Source organism: Cebus imitator, unplaced genomic scaffold, assembly GCF_001604975.1.
Source record: "Cebus imitator isolate Cc_AM_T3 unplaced genomic scaffold, Cebus_imitator-1.0 Scaffold19, whole genome shotgun sequence".
Taxonomy (NCBI): domain Eukaryota; kingdom Metazoa; phylum Chordata; class Mammalia; order Primates; family Cebidae; genus Cebus; species Cebus imitator.
Window position 1 is genome coordinate 5972710 of NW_016107334.1, and position 22483 is coordinate 5995192.

The following is a 22483-nucleotide window of genomic DNA, read 5'->3' on the forward strand; positions in this document are numbered from 1 at the left end:
AAAAAAAAAAAAAAAGAAGCCCTCCTTGAGTATTAAAAGCATCATAGCAATAAAGTATTAGTATAACTCTTAACTACTTTCTCCTGCTATTCTCCATGTTTTGATTTTGACTAAACCAAAAATCCAAAGCTCTAAAAAAAAATCCACTTGCTTTGCAAAGGCCTATTCTGTAAAAAGGAAATCAAGGGCCAGGCGCAGTAGCTCATGCCTGTAATCCTAGCACTTTGGGAGGCCAAGACAGTGGATCACCTGAGATCAGGAGTTCACGATCAGCCTGATGAACAGAGAGAAACCCCGTCTCTACTAAAAATAAAAAATTAACCAGGCTTGGTGGTGCATGCCTGAAATCCCAGCTACTGGGGAGGCTTAGGCAGGAGAATCACTTGAACACGGAAGGCAGAGGTTGTGGTGAGCCAAGATCACGCCATTGCACTCCAGCCTGGGCAACAAGAGTGAAACGCTGTCTCAAAAAAAAAAAAAAAAAAAGGAAATAAAAAATCTCCATGTACTCATTCTGAAATACAGTGCTCCTGTAGCTCTTACATTTGGATGCTGCCAAAAATAAAACAGTGTTGGGGGATTGTCCTATTTGACTGGATCTTGGCTAGAAGGAGAATGTCAAGGAAGGAGAAGGCTGATCTCGCTCTGGCTCTCCAAAGACTGGGTTACCAGTACTTTCTTGGTTGTGCAGCATAGCCCTGACCCCAATATCTCCATTCCTTGCCTTGGCAGCAGCTCTTCTTGGCAAAGAATCAGTCTGTAAGCTTGACTAGATTAGGATGCAAAATATTTAACTTACATGTATTACAGAGAAGAGTTTTTTTATATTCTGAAATCTAGAGATGAGTCATTGATATTCATTCCTAAATAAATCCCATTCTCAATATTGGGGAGAGCAGGCTATTTTGGTAACTCAAACAGGATGACCTAATTAAAACTTGATATAAAAATTCAGCATGCCGTATAGTACTTTTCCTGCCCAAAGTAAACACACACAAGCACAATTTATTTTACTGGTGCATACCTCATGCAAAATTACTAGTGAGTATATCACAACCAATTACAGGCCACTGTATATGCAAATTATTACTCTTTCAATTATTTATAGAGAACTATGAGTGTACACAGCCCTTTATAGAGCATCAAACACAGAAGACAAGGACTCTGAATGAGGAAATCAGAATAGCAGGAACTTTTCATGGAATGACATGGTTGGGTGGCAGAAAAATCAAATGAATTTCATTCGCAAACAGCTGAAGAAGAAAATGAAAAAAATATATATTACAAATTTGCTCTTCAGGAAAGTGAGTGGAAGCTAGTCACCAGAACAAGCATCAGCCCCATACAAATCTGGGACCATAGCAAGTGTTTTTATTATGTCCTCTAGCTACTCTCCCCTACCCTTATCCTTCTATATCATTTACTATAAATAATGTTCTGGACTTTGTTTTTATTTATTTATTTATTTATTTTTACTCAAACTTGTATTCAATAAAAGACCCAATAAGCAAAGTTAAGAGAAATGAAACAAACTGAAATACAATACCTGCAACACAGCTGGCAGTCAAGGATAAATGTCTAGAATATAAGGAAACCCTGAAAATCAATAAGAAAATGACAAACTACCTACCTCCAACTCATAGACAAGTTATCTTAAAAAGCAGTTACCATAAAAAGGAACACAAATGGTCAGTTCAGTTACATATATGAAAATATCTTCATCATCAGTAACGGGTGGAAATGCCAATTGAAGTAAGATATCATTTTTAAGTTTAAAAATTTGGTTATATGTTGGCAATGACAAAGGAAATTAGAAACTCTCAAACAGCTGAGTGTATATTGGTATGGCTATTTTAGAGAAAATTGCCAGGTTTTATTTAAATTGTTTTTTGTTTACGTGCATCTCCAGCAATTCCATTTCTTGTTATCACCCAAGAATTACACTTACAGTTTATTCAGGAGATATGTTCGACAATGCTTTTAAAAAGCTATTTAGAGGCTGGGTACACCTGTAATCCTAGCAGTTTGGGGGCTGAGGTGGGCAGATCACCTGAGGTCAGGAGTTCAAGGCTAACCTGGCCAGTATGGTGAAACCTCATCTCTATTAAAAATACAAAAAATTAGCCAGGCATGGTGGCACACATCTGTAGTCCCAGCTATGCAGGAGACTGGGTCAGGAGAATTTCTTGAACTCAGGAGGCAAAAGTTGCAGTGAGCTGAAATTGCATCACTGCACTCCAGCCTGGGTGGCAGAGTGATATTCCATCTCAACAAAATAAAATAAAATAAAATAAAATAAAATAAAATAAAATAAAATAAATAAATAATAAAAAAGGATTAAAACAGATTTAGAGCAGCAAAAGTGTTCTGTATGCTACTTTAATGGTAGATACATGACATTAGGCATTTGGCAAAACTCAGAACTTTAGAACACAGAATGAGTGATTCCCAAAATAAATGAGGGCTTTTGTAATAACATATCAATATTGGTTCATCAGTGGTAAGAAATATGCCATGCTAATGCAAGATATTAGTAATTGGAAGGAGAAAATGTTGTATATGGGAACTCTTTGTACTTTCTGCTCAATTTTTCTATAAAACTAAAAAACTGCTCTAACAGATTATTTATTTTATTTTATTTTTTAGACAGGGTCTTCCAATATCACCTAGGCTAGAGAGGAAGGGCTTAATCACAGCTCACTGCAGCCTCAATTTCCCAGGCTCAAGCCTCAGTTTCCCAAGCAGCAAAGACTACAGGCATGCACCACCACGCCTGGCTAATTTTTAAATTTTTTGAAGAGATGTGGTCTTCCTGTGTTGCCCAGGCTGATCTCAAACTCATGAGTTCCAGTGCTGAGATTACAGACATGAGCCACCTCACCTGGCCAATTATTTATTTTTTAAAAATAAATAAATGAGAAGCCTTTAATGCTATTTGAGATACGGTGTTGTTAACAATGACAATACTGAAAATGGGATGATGAAGTTTTCCATGGGCCTACAGACAGTGGTGGTAGTAAACATTTATTTATTTGTGTTTTCCTCTCTATTTTATTATTATTATTTTTTTTTGAGACAGAGTCTTGCTCTGTTGCCCAGGCTGGAGTGCAATGGCGTGATCTTGGCTCACTGTAACCTCCGCCTCCTGGGTTCAAGCAATTGTCTGCCTCAGCCTCCCGAGTAGCTGGAATTACAGATGCCTGCCACCACACCCAGCTAATTTTTGTATTTTTAGTGGAAACAGGGTTTCAACATCTTGGCCAGGCTGGTCTTGAACTCCTGACCTGTGATCCACCAGCCTCAGCCTCCCAAAGTGCTGGGATTACAGGCATGAGCTACAGCGCCCAGCCTCTCTTTTTAAATCTAGAAATGCCCTTTCTTCAATTAAAAACTAAGCTTCTTAAGAGCTGAAAAGCTTTTGTTAATGTAGTATTCCTTTTTAGTCAGTGATATAGTTTGGATACTTATCCTCTCCAAATCTCATGTTGAAATTTGATGCCCAGTGTTAAAAATGGCGCCTGATGGAAGGTGTTTGTGTCATAGGGTGAATCCCTCATGAATTGCTTGGTACCCTCCCCAAAGTAATGAGTGAGTTCTCACTCCAATCATTCATGATCTTTTGCTTAAAGGATTCTGGCACCCTTCCCTCCACCTCTCTGCCTGGATTTCTTTCTCATCATGTGATGCCTCTTCCCCTTCCCCTTCCACTGTGACTGGACATTCCCTGAAGCCCTCCCCAGTTGCAGATGCTGGTATCATGCTTCTTGTGCAGTCTGCAGAACAGTGAACCAAATAAACTTCTTTATAAATTACCCAGCGTCGGGTGTCCTTTATGGCAATGCAAATGGACTAAGAAAGTCATCCTAAACAGAGAAATATTAATGCCGTTAATGTTGTCATTATCTGGACAAATATTATAACTTAAGATCAGTCAGAAATACTTATCTGACAAGTAGTGCAATCCTTTGTCAATCAGAGCACAACATTTTAGAATAAACCAAAGTCTGTGAGAAAAACTAAAAACAGTAGGATAGATTAACATAAAGATAGTTTTTGTTTGTTTTTCTTAAAAAGAACTTACGTGTTAAATAAGAAAAATTAAAGACAGAAAAAAGACTTTTATAATTTATGAATTTTCTATGATAAGTTTCTTTTTCCTATATTTCTAAAACCACTTTCTTATCCTGGTCTCCACATTTTGCCTCCCTGCACCCCACCACATGCACACATTTATAACCAAGTCTTCTATATTCACTTAACAGTTGAGCTACAACAAGTGATGTGTTTCACTGTTGTTGTGTCTCTTGTTTGTTTGTTGTATTTCATTTCTGGCATCATACCTCTCTTGCTTTCACCTCTTTCCTGCCTTCTCACTTATAAATCTTAATTAGACATAGTAGCATTGCCAGCTCTCATCTGCCTCTTAGCTTCCAAGTCTTTGTGTCTATCCTTCTACAGGGCTATAAGCCAAAGCTTCCAGACAAATTGGATGGTATATTAGCGGGTTACCAAGTAATCCTTCCATGGATTCAAAGGACAGTAAGTAGAGCCCCAAGATTAAAGTTCAAAAACTGAAAAATCTTCTTGGGTTTTAGGTTGAGTTTTTGAGATATTGACCTTTACACAAAGAGGTCATCATCATCTGATATTTGAGGAGGACTCTGGAGTCAGACCAAAGGACTGTTGAAAGATCCAAGCCATTGCAAATTGACTTGGCACAGGAAGATACTCCTGAAGAGTAAAGAAAACCAGCACAGTGTCACTTACAGCAGCAAACACCATATGCTTGACTCAGCATCCATTACTGGGGAGGTGACAGAGCCAAAGAAACACAAATCTGACAAGTAGGGCAATCCTTTGTCAATCGGAGCACAACATTTCTCTTTCTCAAATCAGTTATAAGGACATACTCTTTGCCAAGAAGTTCCACAGAAACCTGAAAATGTATGCTTTTATTATGATGGGTTTTCATTTCAATTTTGAAATTCTGGGACAACTGCTTAAAAAAGGAAAGATATGAAGGAAGGGAAAGCACATTCAACTAAGACAGGTTTCTTGTCAAAATCTAAAATATGTCAAGACACACTTCTGTCTTTCTTGAGGATAGAAAGTAGTTGGGAGGAGAAGGAATACACAGAATTCTTGAATGAGGCTTGCTGTTCCTAGCTCCTTAGACTTTAGAGAATAATGTAAAATAAACGTACTGTTGGCTAAAATGTTTGTGAAAATGGACATTGTATTTCAGGGGATTTTAAAGATCTCATGATTAAATAAGATTAGTTTCATCAACAAAGCAGTAGTTTTTAAAGAAGTTTTGAATAAATCACATGAGTAAGAAAACAGAAGTATGATTTGAGAATTTAATTCAGATTATACATTTTTTGAATGAGTGCAGTAACAGAATAACATGGAAACAGCTTGAGAAAACTTTTTCTCCTTTTCATATCTTTTCATACCAAAGGATAAAAGAATAAATCAAAGTTTATAGAAGTAAAGTTAATAATAATTGGAGGTGGTTTTATAAAGATAAGGGAAGATTAGAAAATGTAAGACATTTATCAAGAGAATATATGTTGTATATGACTGTAGCATTGTATTGGATACTTTTTGATTAATTACATTTGTTAAGTTATAAACTCCCTTTTCATTGGAAGTCATCAAAGTTGTGTATAGGTAAATGAAAATATTCCCCTCCTCACATTTAACCCTACCCCTCTGGTAATCAGTACTGACAACATGGAATGTATCCTTTCACATTTCGTCTTGATAGCCAATAAAAATATTTTAAATATTCTTAGACCAAACTTGGAATTCCTTGCAAACATGAATCATGTATGATTTGCCTCAGTAAATAAATAATAATTAAAATAAACAGATGAATTAATGAATGTTTACCACTGATGGTTAAATGTCTTGAGTCAGAATATTGCATCTTATTCATCTCTGCATGCTAATTAGCTAGAACATCACCATGCAGCAGTATAGAGCCTATTCGTTTTTCTTGAACTGTTGAATAAATGCATGAAGATGAACTTCAATCCTAAATTGGCTAATTACAGGGGAAAGTAAAGAAGAAAAAGAAACAATAAAATGAGTCAAGACACATAAGGAAAAGAGATGAACAATGTATGAGAGAAATAGAAGAAAAGAAAGATAGGGAGGAAGAAAAGAGAAGCAGAGGAAGATAAAGAACAAAAGAGACCTGAAGAGAAATCCCCATGGTTAGAAAGTGCAGGTGGTAGCTGGAAAGAGAAGAGGCCCCCAAAACAGAGTACTTTTTCGAAGTCTCAGTAATCTACCTGTCAAGAGCCATTCCTAACTCATCTTACATCCTTTTCCTCCAAACCTAACTAATCATTGAGAATATCTCTGATGTTTGGCGCATACTTTCCCTTTCTTAACCAGCCTTTTTACTCCATTTTCCTACCTAACCATAATCCATTATGTATATAGCCATTGAATTAATTCTCACTGCAATGCCGTTTAAATCATAACATTTACTGCTAAAACTAGTTTTATGTATTATTCATGCTTAATAAGTTCAAACTCATTATCCCCAAGTTAAAGGCACTCTATAAAGTGCCCTATTTACCTTCTGAGTGTTTTCACGCATCTAGCCAACATAGCTAGATTATCATGTGTCTCACATAGTGTATATGTTTCCATTTCAAGTGCATCTTACCCAACACAGGCTGTTCTTGCCCCAATCCATCCAATACAGTGCCAATCATTATTCTGCAGCTGTTAGTGAGTGCTTCTTTTGAATGCCTAGAATGTTAATAACATAGTCTCTAAAGAACAATGACGTGTAGCTAGCTATTATGGATGCATTCTCTTAAAACTTCTTTAGAGAGTGTGTGATTGCCCCTTTCATTACTTCGCAGAATATATAATGCAGCTAGGCCGGGTGGCTCACACCTGTAATCCCAGCACTTGGGAGGCTGAGGCGGGTAGATCACTAGGTCAGAAGTTCGAGACCAGTCTGGCCAACATACATACAAAAAAATTAGCTAGCCATGTTGGTGCACACCTGTGATCCCAGTTAATCAGGAGCCTGAGGCAGGAGAATCCCTTGAACCCAGGAGGCAGAGGTTGTAGTGAGCCCAGATTGCACCATTGCACTCCAGACTGTGTGACAGGGCGAGACTCTGTCTCCAAGAAAAAAAAAATATGATATACGATGCATCTACACTATGCCAAGGAATAATGACTTAAAAAAACATAGTTCCTGCATTCACCAAGCCTGAGGTCTAGTGAAAATGATGAGTAAATACAATAATGCATTAGGATTACTAATAAGAGAAAAAAGGTGCCCCCAGACAGAGATCAATACATATGGCATAATGGTAATAAACCAAAACAAACTTTACAAATTTTATATTTTGGGAGGAATTTCTATTTGACTGTAAACCTAATTGAGTTGTACTGGGAAATATAATCAGTGACTAATTCATGTTATATCTTATGATAGAGGTCTTGAAAAAGGTCAAAGAGATTTTTTATTATGCCACACCATCTACTTCTTATCTCAGGAACCCAGAGTTGTTTTTCTTCTGCACAAGGAGTACTTTTTGAGGCTGCCAGGGTATGTTTTCTCTTTTATCTTTGGCGATTACTTTCAGAGTTCCAGAAAACAGCAGGCAAGGAAACAGGATTGCTGATTAAATATTAGATCATTGGAGTTAAAGCACTCATAGTGCATGTCACTCTTTGCAAAAACGCCGTGTACATTCCTCAGCATCTCAGAGCAGCAAGGTGAGATAGCCAGAAAATATTCTGTCCCCAGCAATCTTCTGTCCAACTATTTTAATATCCACTGGCTATTCTTTGAGGAATCTTTTATCACTGTGGTTATTGTAAAATTATCAATCTTGTTGATATTAGCCTTTCTGATGGATGTGGACTCTTCGTTTTATTGTAATTTTAATTGGCATTTTTCAGATTTCAGATTATATACAGCAAATTTTTATGTAATTATTGGTCATTAGCCTCTTCTTTGAAATGCCTGTTTGAGATCCATGTCCATTTCTTTTAAAAATGTTACTTATTTATTTTTTATTTTGACAACATTAGGTGGTTTTTGGTTACATGGATTAATTGTATAGTGGTGAAGTCAGGGCTTTTAATGTATCATTGCGCAAATAGTGTACATTGTACCAAATAGGTAATTTTTCATCTCTTTGTACATTTTTAATATCGGATCGTATGTCTTTAAAAATATGATTCTTAAGTGAGTTATGTTTATTTTAAACAGTGTTTTCCTTTCTGCACCTTTCCTTTCTAGTGTTTATATTGATGAACAGAAATATATTGATGTATTAATTTTTTTCATATCAATTTTTCAAAATATTTGGTTAAGGCTCTTTGTGTCCTGTTTAGGAATTTCTTCCCATTACTCCTAAGATTATATTTTTAAAGGTGTATTTTTTAATCTTTCATGTTGAGATCTGCAATCCACAAGAACGCTAAAAAACAAATCAGTGAGTAAACATCCACCTCAAGAAAATAGGAAAACCATAAAGAACAAACTCAAATAAAGTATAAAGGCTATAATAAAATAAGAACAGAAATTAATTATATAAAACAATGAAATACCGTAGAGAAGATAAATAAAAATAAAATTTGATTATTTGAAGACAATAAAATAGAAAAGATAAGAGAGCAAATATCAAAAATAAAAAATAAGAGTATCACCATAGGTGCTGAGACATTAAAATGATTATAAAATGATATTATAAGCATGTCTATGTTCATAAATGTGAATTGACACAAGATGAAATAGACCATTAGCAAAGTCCTGTAACTACAAAATTAAACAGGTAATTAAAAACCTTTTCTGGTCTTCTTATGCTCATTGAAACACCCTCACCACCTAACATAGACCTCAAATTATTCTAAATGCCCAATATATATTTTATAAGTGACTAGCTGGCTTTTCAGATCAATTGCATCGACAATTGGAGTTACAGCACTCATGGTGCATGTCACTCTTTACAAAAACACCATGCACATGACTCAGCATCGACAGTTATTGGGAGTGTAAGCAATATTGCGGAGGGAGACAGGACAATAAAGAATGAAACATTCAAAAATGCCTGTGTTATTTGATGAAGCAATTCCTTATACAAGAATTTACCCCAAAGAGGTTGCCAAAAACATGCAAAATACGTGTCCCTTTAAAAATATCATTATAAAATGTAAGCGAGGTCAATGTCCAAAAATAGGATGCAATGTATTTTTTATAATATTGATCAGAAAATATTAAATTTGTGTCTCATTCAAACAAATCTTTAAAAAGTCAAAGTTCAGCTTGCCACTAGCTCCATTTGTCTGGATGCATCTGTATAATTGGTCAAGATGTCTCTCAGACTTAAGGGTGGATTTTCCAATGACATAGTATATCATCAACCACCCAGCCACATCGTAACTATATAAATATTACAAATAATAACTTACCTTTTTTGTTATATAAAAATGAAATTTTATTTTTTTAACTTTTCCTATTTAAAATATATACGTTTCTTCTTTAAAAAGTAGGTTTGAATCTGCTCCCAATAAAAGATATATACATATGACATTGAATTAAATTTAAAAAATTATAAATATAATTGAATTTTTGGAAAGTGATGCCATTGCAGCTGGTGACTTTAACAGTCTAAGATAAGCCCCTGGATCTCTCCCTGTTGGACATCTGATTTTTGTTACTTCCTTTAGCCCTCTACCTCCTTACTTTCAGTTCCTCACATTTGGAGTGTGTTGTGTGACCTCAAAAAAATTATGTGATAAGAGTATGTCATGTAAGTATGTATACGATACTTGTATGATAGTAGACATATGCATATTATTGCTTTATGTGCATATAATTTAATCATATACATATAGGTATGGGATAGATGCATTAAATACATTTAGGCATTAAAAATCATCTTGTAGAATGCTTTGACATTAGAAAATACAAAGTATTGTTGAACGAACAAAGACATTTACAAAACAGCAAACACAGCATATTCTCAACTTTGTAATTTTGCCTAGAATTAGAGTAACTATATTTATAGGCAGAATATATGACAGTACATATTGTGGGTTGTCAGCACAAAATATCTACTCCTCTAGCCTGCCTAAAATTTTTATTATTCAGATCAATATATTTTTTCAGAACACATTAGCACTAAAAAGTGTTGTTTTTTTTTTCCATTTGCTACAGCAGAGATTTTGAAATGAACATGACACATTTTTCAGAAATGGGGAGACGATGAGGACAGATGTTTGCCTAATTCCTGCCCCTTTGAACATGATCTGCCTCACATTCTGAGTTGCTGTAAGTACAAAGGAGGTACTGACATGTGTAACAAAAGCAAGGAAGAAGAGGCTAATTCCTAATCTGGGACAGGACAGATCCAGGATGAGACACTGAGGCTAAAATTGACTCATGAAAATTGTGCGTAGGATTGTCTTAAGTCAGAGCCAGCCACCTTTCCTCCATCTGTGCACCTCTGTTTCACAGGTAATTCATGTTTAAAGGTATCAGTTCACCCAGGTTCTGGAAAGGACATATCGCCAGCTTGTTTAGGTTTCTGCTAATGCCTCATTGTATCTGTTACCACTACGTCAAAGTACACACCTTATATGAGGAATAACTAAAGGGTTTTCAACTTAATAGTGCTGAGCAAGAAATAAGAGATTTTTGTAGAACAAGGTAATGAAAAAGATTGAGAACAGAAACTTAAAGTATAACTAGGTATAAAGATTGTACTGATGTTAGGGGCCATAAATTCTGAGAGATGCACACGATAAGAGATTAAAGGGTTACAAATCACTTACTTCTATCATAACACATATATTTTGGTCTAATTGCCTATTTGTTTATGTGTCTCTTCAGCAGTCTATGAATTTCTCAAATGCAGGGTCTATATCATCTTCACCTGTGTACCCCTGCCCCAACACACACACACTTAGTAAAGTGTTTGGCATAGATAAATTTAATAAATGTAAGTTGAGAATACAATTTTATGAATGAGAGCTAATGAGAGAGAAAGAAATAACAATATACCATCCAGAAGAAGTAAAAGCAATCAAGTTATCTTTTATACAAATACTAGAGACTTATAAGTTTCAGGGATAAAGAGTTCAAGCCCATGAGTAGAAATGGTATTCCCACCTCTGGTGAAAAATGAACTTAAAAGCATACTTCATCCATGTTTTAATCAAGGTATTATTGAGATCTATAAGAAGCAGCAAATTTCATCATTGAAAATGAATAAGAAATAAGATATTTCTGCTGCAAGAGCAATTTGGATTAATGTTACTGGGAAATAAAAGAATGAACAATTGTAATAGTCAAATGCTGCCCAGTTTTTAAGAATATCAAAGTAGATTCACATTTTCATGTGCCTGAGGTGATTAGGTGAAATCCTGCATGAATACAGAGACAAATATATGAGGTAGGCTGTTACATTAATTCAAATTTTAAACCGTGATATTCTATAATTGCAACATAAATTCCTTATTTTAAAGATAGTTGTATAATACATGCTACAAAATAGAAAATTAACAATTGGAAAAAAATGAAGTCCAGAGATTCCAGATTAAAATTTGATTTATATATGGAGTCATATTTGCTTACCTTAGACTGTAAGGACATGGTATTAAAATAGTTCTATTTGCAGGGTGCAGTGGCATGTGCCCGTAGTCCCAGCTACTTGGGAGGCTGAGGTGGGAGAATCGCTTGAGCCCAGGCATTCTGGGCTGTTGTGTGCTATGCCGATCGGGTGTCCGCACTAAGTTTGGCATCAATATGGTGACCTTTTGGGAGCGGGGGACTACCAGGTTGCCTAAGGAGGGGTGAATCGGCCCAGGTAGGAAACGGAGCAGGTCAGTAGTGGGATCACGCCTGTGAATAGCCATTGCACTCCAGCCTGAGCAATATAGCAAAACCCTATCTCTTAAAAAATAAATGAAATAAAATAGTTCTATTTGTAGTTTTAATAATAGCTCTGTTTTGGGGATTTGAAACCATATTTGAGAGGAAAGCATATTTTTGAAAAGTTAAATATACACACTCATGAGATCATTAATATCTCTCATAAATCTATTATGTAGAAATTATACTAAAATATATTTTATAGAAGTAATTCTTTAGAAGTAATTCAATAAATATTATATTCATCTTCATTTACTCATTAAACACTTTGAATAATATGTCTTTCTCTGTGCCTAACTCTGTCCTATCAGTTTTGGGGTTACACTGATGGCAACATCATATCTGGCATGCATAATGCCATTTTTCTTCTTCCACATACAATTCTCAGATTATTAAGCTCTTTCTCATCAACCCCAGACATGCCCTCAGCATCCTTCTCATCACAGGACTTTAGGCAGTCACTAACATTTGGTGAAAAGTAGCATGTAAAATGCATCTAATTTGCCATTTCTCATATGTGACATCAAAGAATTGACAGTCTAGTTGAAGGTAGTACACAGCTCATGAATGTTTGTGTGTTCGATAAGGCAGGATTTTGATAATTAGTGTGGACTATATGAGTTTCAATGGAGGAAGAGGTCACTGCAGGCTAGAGCAGGAACATAGGTGAGTTCAGGTAATTGGTCTGCCACTTGGCAGTGTTGAAATGTGGCTTTGAGTTTAAAGGGGGAAAATGATCAAACAGAACAAAACAGTAGGAACCAAAATGTAGGTGGAGGATGAATGGGCAATGTATTCATCATTATGCAAAGTAGTATTTCTTTTTTAAAATGTGCACTAATGTAATTACTTAAATCTCCAAGGAAACATCCAATTCTAGCTTATTTTACTAGGTTTGTTGAATAAATATACCTTCTCCTGTCCATGTGTTCAATGAATTTTAAACTTCTGACATGTTCCTCTTTAGCTTGTGTCTTTCTAGCTGGAGTTTAAATTTTCCAGTCTATCGCCTCTTATCCCCTTGAGCATTTTATTTGTCATTCTCTGTACAAGTTGCAAGCACAGGGACACTGTCTTGAAAGGAATAAAGGGCTATGGTGACAATAACTTCTCATGTGCAGACTCATGTGAGTTTATAAAGTGCTGGTTCAAACAGTCACTGTCCCAGGAAATCATCTTGCGTGGGTTATTCCTGGAGTTTCTCTTTCACACATCATCTATCATTAATATTCTTTTATTCAAAAAAATTATTAAACACCAACCACTCTCAAAGTTCTGTCTAAAACATTGGAGTTAAAGGATTAATGAGAAATGATCTTTGCCCTCAAAGAGTAAACATCCAATGAATTCAACATATGTATAAAAAGATATTCATTTTAAAAATTGAGCAAAATGCAATGATGCCTATGTTCACTGTCTGGGAAGCAATAAGAAGTGATCTATACCTTAGCTTGAGGAAGGGATAAATCAAGGAAGACTTCTTGGAGGCCAAAGTGCCCAGTTTGTATCCTGAAGACTAAAGTGATATTGGCCAAAGAGAAAGGCGTCTGAGGAATGCAGGTGTTATCCCATAAGCAAATGACATAAGCCATTTGCTATTATTGTGTTTCTGACCACAACATACAACTAAGTTTTGGTTTCTAATCAATAGTCACCTGTGTTTCAAAACTGCAATACCATATCCTCAGTTCATAGTTTCATGTTTCTGATTCAGCATACAGAGTATAATACTGGCCTAGTCTATGATGGCTCACAGGTGATACAGAAGGAACCCACTACCCAGTGATGAGAAAATAAAGAGATTTCCTCTAGATTAGTGTTTCTAAAAGTATTGTCCCTAGATGTACAGCATCAGCTTCACCTGAGACCATGTTAGAAATGCACATTCTCAAGCCTCACCTGGAACCTACTGAATCAGAAACTCTGTGGGTATGGTCCAGCAATGTGTGCATTACCCAGCAGTTCAAGTATTTCTGGTATACTAAACGTTTGAAAACTTTTCAAACTTCCCTAGTTAAGAGCTGAATCACACCATAACAATGAGCATTGGTTTTTCCTAAAGAACGTTTGAATGTTCTTACCAGGAAGGGAGAACAATGAATGATGGCCAGCTGTTCAATGTTATCCATGAATATAATATTTGGAAAAATGTATAAGAATAGGCCCAAATGTGGTGGCATATGCCTTTAATTCCCATGCTTTGGGAGGCCAGGCGTTTGAGACCAGCCTGGGCAACATATCAAGGGCCTCATTTCTAGAAAATATTTTAAAAGTTGCCAACTGTGGTGGCACATGCCTGTAGTCCTAGAAACTCAGGAGACTGAGGTAGGAGGATAGGACAAGCACAAGAATTGAAGGTTACAGTGAGCTATAATGGCACCACTACACTCCAGCCTGGGCAACACAGCGAGACCCAGTCTGACTTCAAAAAAAAAAAAAAAAAAAAGAGCAAGATAGTAATCATATTTAGGAACTCTATTTCTTTAGTCACTTTTGTTAATGAAAGAGCTAAAGGAATTTAAGCTATGTCTTTCAAAAACTACATGGCCCCCCTTTTAAATCAAAGACTTCAGTTCAGGTCTTTCTATTGTACTCCATTTGTACTTCCACATTAGAATTTCTCTATGCCAAAGATTTATGAAAATCTATATTTTGCCATTGTACCACTTTAATATTCATTTTAATGACATAATATAAAAATTCCACTTTACTAAGACCACCCCTAGCATAAATACCCTATAATAGGACATTTTAATTTCAGTAGCAAAGAAACTGTTCTGCATCACTCTAACATGATGGATAAAAGCATCCAAATTCAGTTTTTAGTACAACCTTTGGTCTACATTAGCAAAAATAAATATTAACATAAGAAATATATGATGGAAAATCTTTAGCACTATATGAACAATTAATTCAAAATGGTGTATTGATTATTAAGCCCCCTAAAATAAAATGTATTAAGCAATTCTAAATGTTTCTCTAGCAAAAGCCTCCAGTGTTTCACACATTTTTAGATAAGTAGAAAGAACTTACTAAACATTGAAGCAAATCTTCATGGTTTGGATGGGAAATTAGTGGGCCTCATTAGTCAGACAGAATTTCATAGTTAGGAATATATTCTTATAATAGCTTTGAGGTCATCTTCTTTTAATATAGGTAAATATTATGCTTCTTGCATTTTGATTTCCTGCTAAAAAACAGTAAACATTCATGTAAAGTACCCTCCCAGCTTCATGTTCACTTGAATGGAATAGCTGGTTTAAAGGGAACCTAAAACACTGAGAGGAAATCCATCAATTTGGATACAGAACCAGGAAAGGGGGTCCATGCTGTGGAGAGAACATGTGGGAAATATGCATTCCTTTTCTCTTTCTTTTTATTGCTGCTTCTCTCCATTGGTTAATCAGTGCAAGGGCTAAAATTCTGAGAGAAAAACTGACCTTCTAGCTAGAGACTGGGAAAGGAGACTTTTAAAACTTGAGAATGTGTGGGAAATACTGAGAAGGAAAGAGGAAGTACTTTATGTATGTAAGTTGACTGAAATTCCTGCTTTACTTCTCAAAGTGCACAAGCAAGAGCAAATCCAAGAAGCATAGCAAACATTTTGAGAGCTTAAGTAAAATATAACTACCACCTAAGTTCTTGCTGAAATTTTGATTGGTACATTCAGTATAGCAAAGCCTTTGAAAAGTAAACTGATATTGGAACAGCTAGCCAAAGAGGATGAAACAGAATTTGTGGTCAAGGGAGAATGGGTTAATTGACTGGTAAAAAAAAAATTTAAATTATTTAGTAGATCTTAATGGGTTCCAAATTCTCACAACATAATATTAAAAATTGTTAAGATGCTGTCAAATTTCTTCAGTATACAAAAACCAGGAAATCTGAACAATTCACAAAGAAAATATATGACCCAGCTGTTACTATAATCTTACCTTGGGGATATTACAGGTTTACTTCAGACCAATGAAATAAAGTATCACAATAAAGTGAGTTACATTTTTTTTGGTGTCCTAGTGCATATAAAAGTTGTTTATACTATATTATAGTATGTTAAGTATGCAATAGCATTATGTGTAAAAAATGCCTTAACTAAAAATACTTTATTGCTAAAAAATGCTAAGGATAATCTGAGCTGTCAGCAAGTTGTAATATTTTTGCTGGAGGAGGTTCTTCCCTTGATGTTGATGACTGCTGACTGATAGAAGCAGTGGTTGCTGAAGTTTGGGGTGACTGTGGAAATTTATTAAAATAACACAATGAAGTTTGCTGCATCAATTTACATTCTTCATTAAAGATTTCCCTGTAGCATGTGATGCTGTCTGATATCATTTTACTCACAGTAGAACTTCTTTTAAAATTGAAATCAATCCTCTCAAACCCTGTTGCTACTTGATTGTCTTATATTCTAATTATTTTTGTTGTCATGTCAGCTGTGTTCACCACATTTGTACCAATTTTACGTTCCATCTCAGAAGCAACTTGTCATCTGCTAAAGCTTTATCATGAGATTACAGAAATTTAGTCATACTTCAGACTCACTTATGTTTGTATATATTTAACCTCATTTATATCATTTCTCTCATTTTTATATGAATCCAAATGTTCATGTAATATCTTGTCTATAAACATCCTTCAGCATTTCTTGTAGTGCAGACCTTTGGCAATGAATTTATCCCTTCCTGGTGAAAAAAAAGGATTTAACTTGTTTTCATTTATGAAAATTATTATTACTATACACAAGGTTCTGATTCTTTCAGTACTTAAAAATATAACTCTATTGCTTTCTGGCTTACATAATTTATAATGAGAAGTCTGCTGTATTGCTTATATATGTGACTGTATGTTTTGTTTATTTTATCTCTAGTTGGCTAAGATTTTTACTTCATTTTTGGTTTTCATCACTTTGGCTTAAATGTCAAATTTTTTTTTCTATTTTATCATCTATATTTATACTTCCTGGGTTTTTCTGGTATTCTTCCATCTGTGATTTAAATTTCTTCATTAATTTGGAGAAATTCTCAATTATCACCTTTTAAAATATTTTCTCTTTCCAATATCTCCGTCATTTTTCTTCAGAAAGACAATTACATATGTGTGAAATAATTTTATATTTTCCCACGGCTTTTGGATATTTTGCTTGTTTTTTATTGTTTACTTTTTTTAATCCTGTTGAATAATTTCTATTGACCTATCATTAGGTTAACTGTTCCTTTCCTCAGACACATCTAGTAAACTGGTATATTTGTCAAAAAGAATTCTCATTTCTGATATCTGTTTTTTCATTTCTAGGATTTTCATTTCATTTTAAATAGTTTTCTATTTCTATGAAAATACTTACCCATCATTCACATTGTCAACCATCATGCTAGACCCCTTAACATATAATTTACAGTTATTTTAAAGCCTCTGCTATCTCTAAGCTTGTTTCTGTTAATGTTTTAGCTTTTAAAAATTGGTAAGTATGTGTTTATTTTTTAATTTGGAAGTTTCATAGGTTTTATTGAAGAACAGACATTCTCTGTAAACAACAACAACAAAAAATAGAGACTGAAGTAAATAATAATTAAGACCATAATTAGGTACATCATTTCTCTGGCTACTAGTTTGAGATGTTGAGTAAATCTAGTAAGACATTAAGCTGAATATGGCTTTTTGCTATAGTTACTCTCAAGGCACTACAGATTTAAAGCCCTGAAATTGTGGAATTAGTAGTCTCCATGCACAATTGCCACAGAGGAGTCTCTCTAAACTCTTGACCCGCATCCAGTAGTAGACAGCTGTTGCTCATTACTCCATTTTTGGCTCATTGTAGGTGTATGGGGGTGGTTACATATTCTCCTGCTTCAGACTCAGTCTTATCCATAGCCAGTGTACCCTGAGGGTAAGGCTTCTGCAGCATTTTTGCCATTCTCCCATAGCAACCAGACTCGGTCCTGTATCTGTGGAGGTCTCAAGCCAAAGAACGTCCTGTCCATATCCAGTGTTATTCAAACTCTGATTGTAATTTTTACAGAATCCTGGATTCAAGATGGTTTCCTGCCTTTCCCTCAGGAAAGTGTGGCATTTATTTCTACTTCTCCAACAGAACCAATAACTTTACCCAGGCCCAGGGGCTAGAAAGTAGGATTCCTGTCCTTCATTTAGTGACTTAAAAACTTTTCTTAATATTTGATAATCATTCATGGTCTTGGAAGAGACTCTGTGCCTTCCATCAACATCAGCCAATAACCCCTAATGTACCAATAAATGGGTTATTTCCAGTCTCCCATTCTGCCCCTGGTCCTTGTTGTGAGCACCAAGTACAGGCAGATGAAAAGGAACTTTAAGTGAGTACAGACTCCCCTGTGTCCAATGCTACTAGTTAATCTAAATGGTAATATTAACCCACATTTGGTACTTAATAACTTATAAAAAATTTCAACTCCTTTATTTTTACATGCTTTTATGGAGGCCATTTCTTTTGCTTGTGTTCAACCAAAAATAAAAGAGCTTGTGTTATTCTCTGTCTTTGGAGAGTCTTCGTATTCTTTGGAATTCAGTTCATTTGTTGGGCTAATGATCTCAGCTCTTTAATGGGATCGAAGTTGTGATTTTGTAGGTTTGTCAGCTATTTGTCATGGTTAAGATGGAAATGACTTTCCAGTGTGTTGTTTTTACACTTAAGTAGAAGAAAAAAACCCTCCATCTCCAAGTTAGTTTTTAACTGTTTTGCTTCCCTTTCTGGAAACCATACAGAAAATTTAAAATTAAAAATAACAAGAACTAACTACTCAAACTCCATTATTGGGTGTATGTAAGAGTCTGCAAATAGAGAAATTCCACACATTACAAAGCATAGGTAGTCATTGGTCCAAAACCAATTAAATATGCAAAAGTAAAATAATTCGGTCATAAAAAGAAATATATATCTGTAAATATATATACATGGGCATTCATAGATTTAAAATATGTAAGAGACACAAAAGCAAAACTCAGTGTCTGCATTTTGATTTTTTTTTACAGTTCATTTAAAAAAACATTTTAATCAAAGACACTTCTAAATGACTAAACTACACTGTTTCTTAAAAACCCAAGTGTAGTTAGCCTCTGTTGCAATAGCTATTTTAGTTAAAAATTCAGGTGATACAATACAAAAGAAACTCTTTTTTTTTTAGGTTTTTTTCCCATTTATTTATTTTATTGCATTTTAGGTTTTGGGGTACATGTGAAGAACATGCAAAATTGTTGCATAGTTACACAGTGGCAGTGTGATTTGCTGCCTTCTTCCCCATCACCTACCATTTTGATTTTTAAAATGCTATTAAATTTATTTTGGAGATAATTGAACAGGGTCTGTGTTTAAAATAATATTGTTAATACTGTTATCATAGTACTGTTATTACTGCTACATTTCTCCATTATTAGGATGGTGTAAAAGTAATTGTGGTTACTTCTAGAATACTGCATGGGTTTCCTTTTCAATGTCATGGACAAATCTGTCAAGCTGTCTGAGTTCTTTTCAGCTTTCTGAACTCTGCCCAATCACAACCATCCCTTCCATAAAACTTTCCATAACTCTGCCCTAACTAACATGACTACTTCACCCTCAGAATATTCCACATATTTATCTCCCCAATTTAGTAACTGCATTAAAATTAGGGACAACCCCTTATTTGTTCCATCTTACTAATATCCAATAGTGAGGTGTTACCTCTGAAGTCAACAAGTGCCTACTTGCTCAAGCATCTTGTGTTTTTCATGTATAATGGTGGATGATAACATGTGAGCTAAGGCAAAGTGAAAAACAAAACTAAAAGAGACTCTTGCCAATAAAGAAAACAATGATCATCCTTCTGACTAATACAGTAGATTGCTTTCAGTATCCCAAATTTGATTTCCTGCAAAGGGACTCAAAATAGAATGTATTGTCCTCCAAAGTACTCTGAACCACCCAAACAGATTTTATCTACATAGTATCTAAAGCTATCAAAATGTGATGTGAAAAGGTAATTGTGAACTTTAGTATGTAACTGCATAGCCAAACATGCTATTTAATATAAAGCAACAATTTATAATATATTATTAAGCTCCTCGTGAATTCTTAGAGTGGTGCTCTAACACCTTACCACTTAAATACTGTCCTCAGAAGTGTACTCTCAAGATCGCCTCAGAACTTGTTAGAAATGCACATTATTGGACCCCAGTCTAGACCTTTGATTCAGAACATCCATTTTAACAAGATCACTAGGTGATCATATAGGTATTAAAGTTTGAAAATCACTTCTCTAAAAGATGTCTAAAATATCTAGAAGAACACCCGAGTTTGACAAGACTTCTTTGTGGAAGAAAAACTTTTGTATTTCCTCTGGTGATATGAACTCAGCTGTTATGGCCACATTCCTAATACAGGAGATTGCTGATAGCATTTGTATCCGTCTTGTATCCGTGTTATCAGACACACACACTTGTCTGCATCTGCTGTTCACAGATAAAGTTCACATTTTTGAAATGAGTAGGTATATCACCCTATTTGTGCTCAAATAATCACCTAGTGTTTATTTTCTTTCTGTAGAGGAATGTTCATGAGTCTACATACTACAACTTGACTTCAGAATGCATTCATTGTTTTTAAATTCAAAAAGGAGTAATGGAAATGTGCATTGTTGGACTACTTTGAGTCTAGGAAATTAAAAATTAATAGTAAAGTAAAAGCTTAGGTAAAACTGTGGTTTTCATGTTAGTTTCTTTTTGTAGCTGTGCTTTCTGAAATTTAATTCAGTTTTTTCAGTTAAAATTTGAAATGCAAATAATAAAGTTATTTAAATTTCTAGGGATTATGTTGAGATTTCTTTTTAAAAGAAATAAAGCATCTTTTGTAAGAAATGCTTGAAATGTAATGACCTATTTAGAAGAGAGTAAGTGTATTGAATGGAGTTATAAAAAAAAAGTACATTTCTGCATTTAAAAAAACCTATGATTTGACACTTTTTGTTTCTCTTTAAAAATAAATAAGACTTACATTAGCCAAGGAGAATTTTGGTAGCTTGACTAGAGATAAATTCTCCCACAGGTTAGCAGACAAAACCTATAAGACACATCAATAGGATGCTGTATCTGCCATCTTCATTTGCTTAAAGGCTTGATGAGTTGGTCTAAAATAGGAACCCTGTGTGTCATTTGCATGCAATGGATTGAGGGCTCTGTTACTTCTTTTTGGAAGGAATTTTTCAGGGATGTTACCACAGTTTACTAACTCATGTTTTCTGAGAGAATCCTACCAAATGACAAAATTATGTTTGCAATTCATTTAGATGTAATTAATGACTTAGGGAGGCCATTGTTCATATCAATAAAAAGAAAAAATTTAGTATGGGGATGAAAGCACTTTTACTTATTTTATTTGGGTAGCATTATAGTAATCACATTTCACACAGTACAGCTTTATAAATAAAATTTAAAATCTTTATTGAACAGGGAATAATATTCTAGGTTTTAGTTTTTGCAGTGACCTAATCCTTAATGTTAGAGGTTAAGTTATCCCTCCTAAATGCTTTCATATATAATGCATCTAATCGCATAAACCAATTTAATGGAATCTAGATGTTACAACCAATTGGTAGGTAGAGTTGGTAGGTAGAGTTTAGGGACATTGGCATTTGCGATTTTGATTTTTTAATTTCATATCATACTAAGTTTGAAAATTTGAGACTGGAAAATTTACAAAAGAAAGAGCTTTAATTGGACTTATAGTTCCACATGGCCAGGGAGGCCTCACAATCATGGTGGAAGGAAAGGAAAAGCAAGTCACATCTTACAAGGATGGTAGCAGGCAAAGAGAGCTTGTGCAGAAAAACTCCCATTTTTAAAACCATCAGATCTCCTGAGACCTATTCATGATCATAAGAACAGCACAGGAAAGACCCACCCCCGTAATTTAATCACCTCTTACTAGTTCCTCCCATGACACATGGAAATTATGGAATTTACAATTAAAGATGAGATTTGTTGGGGACACAGCCATAGCATATCATTCCATCCTTGACCCCTCCCAAATCTCATGTCCGCACATTTCTAAATAAATTATGCCTTCACAACAGTTCCCCAAAGTCTTAACTCATGTTAGCATGTGTCTCAAAAGTCTGCAGTCCAACATCTTATCTGAGACAAGGCAAGTCCCTTATGCTTATGAGTCTGTAAAATCAAAAGCAAATTCCTTACCTCCTAGATACAGATATAGGGTAAATACAGCCATTCCAAATGGAAGAAATTGGCCAGAACAAAGGGGCTACAGGCCCCATGCAAGTCTGAAATCCAGAGGGGGAGTCAAACCTTAAAGCTCCAAAAGATCTCCTTTGACTCCATGTCTTGCATTTGGGTCACACTAATGCAAGAGGTAGGTTCCCATGGTTTTGGGCAGCTGCATCTCTGTGGCTTTGCTCATAACACAGGGCTATTTTCATCCTGACATTACTAACTATGGACCTGAAATGCATTTGGTTCTTGCCAGAAACATCAAAGAAATTCCCATATAATTGATATCACTAAGTATTTTATTTAGGAAAAGAGATTTCTCTTGAGTTG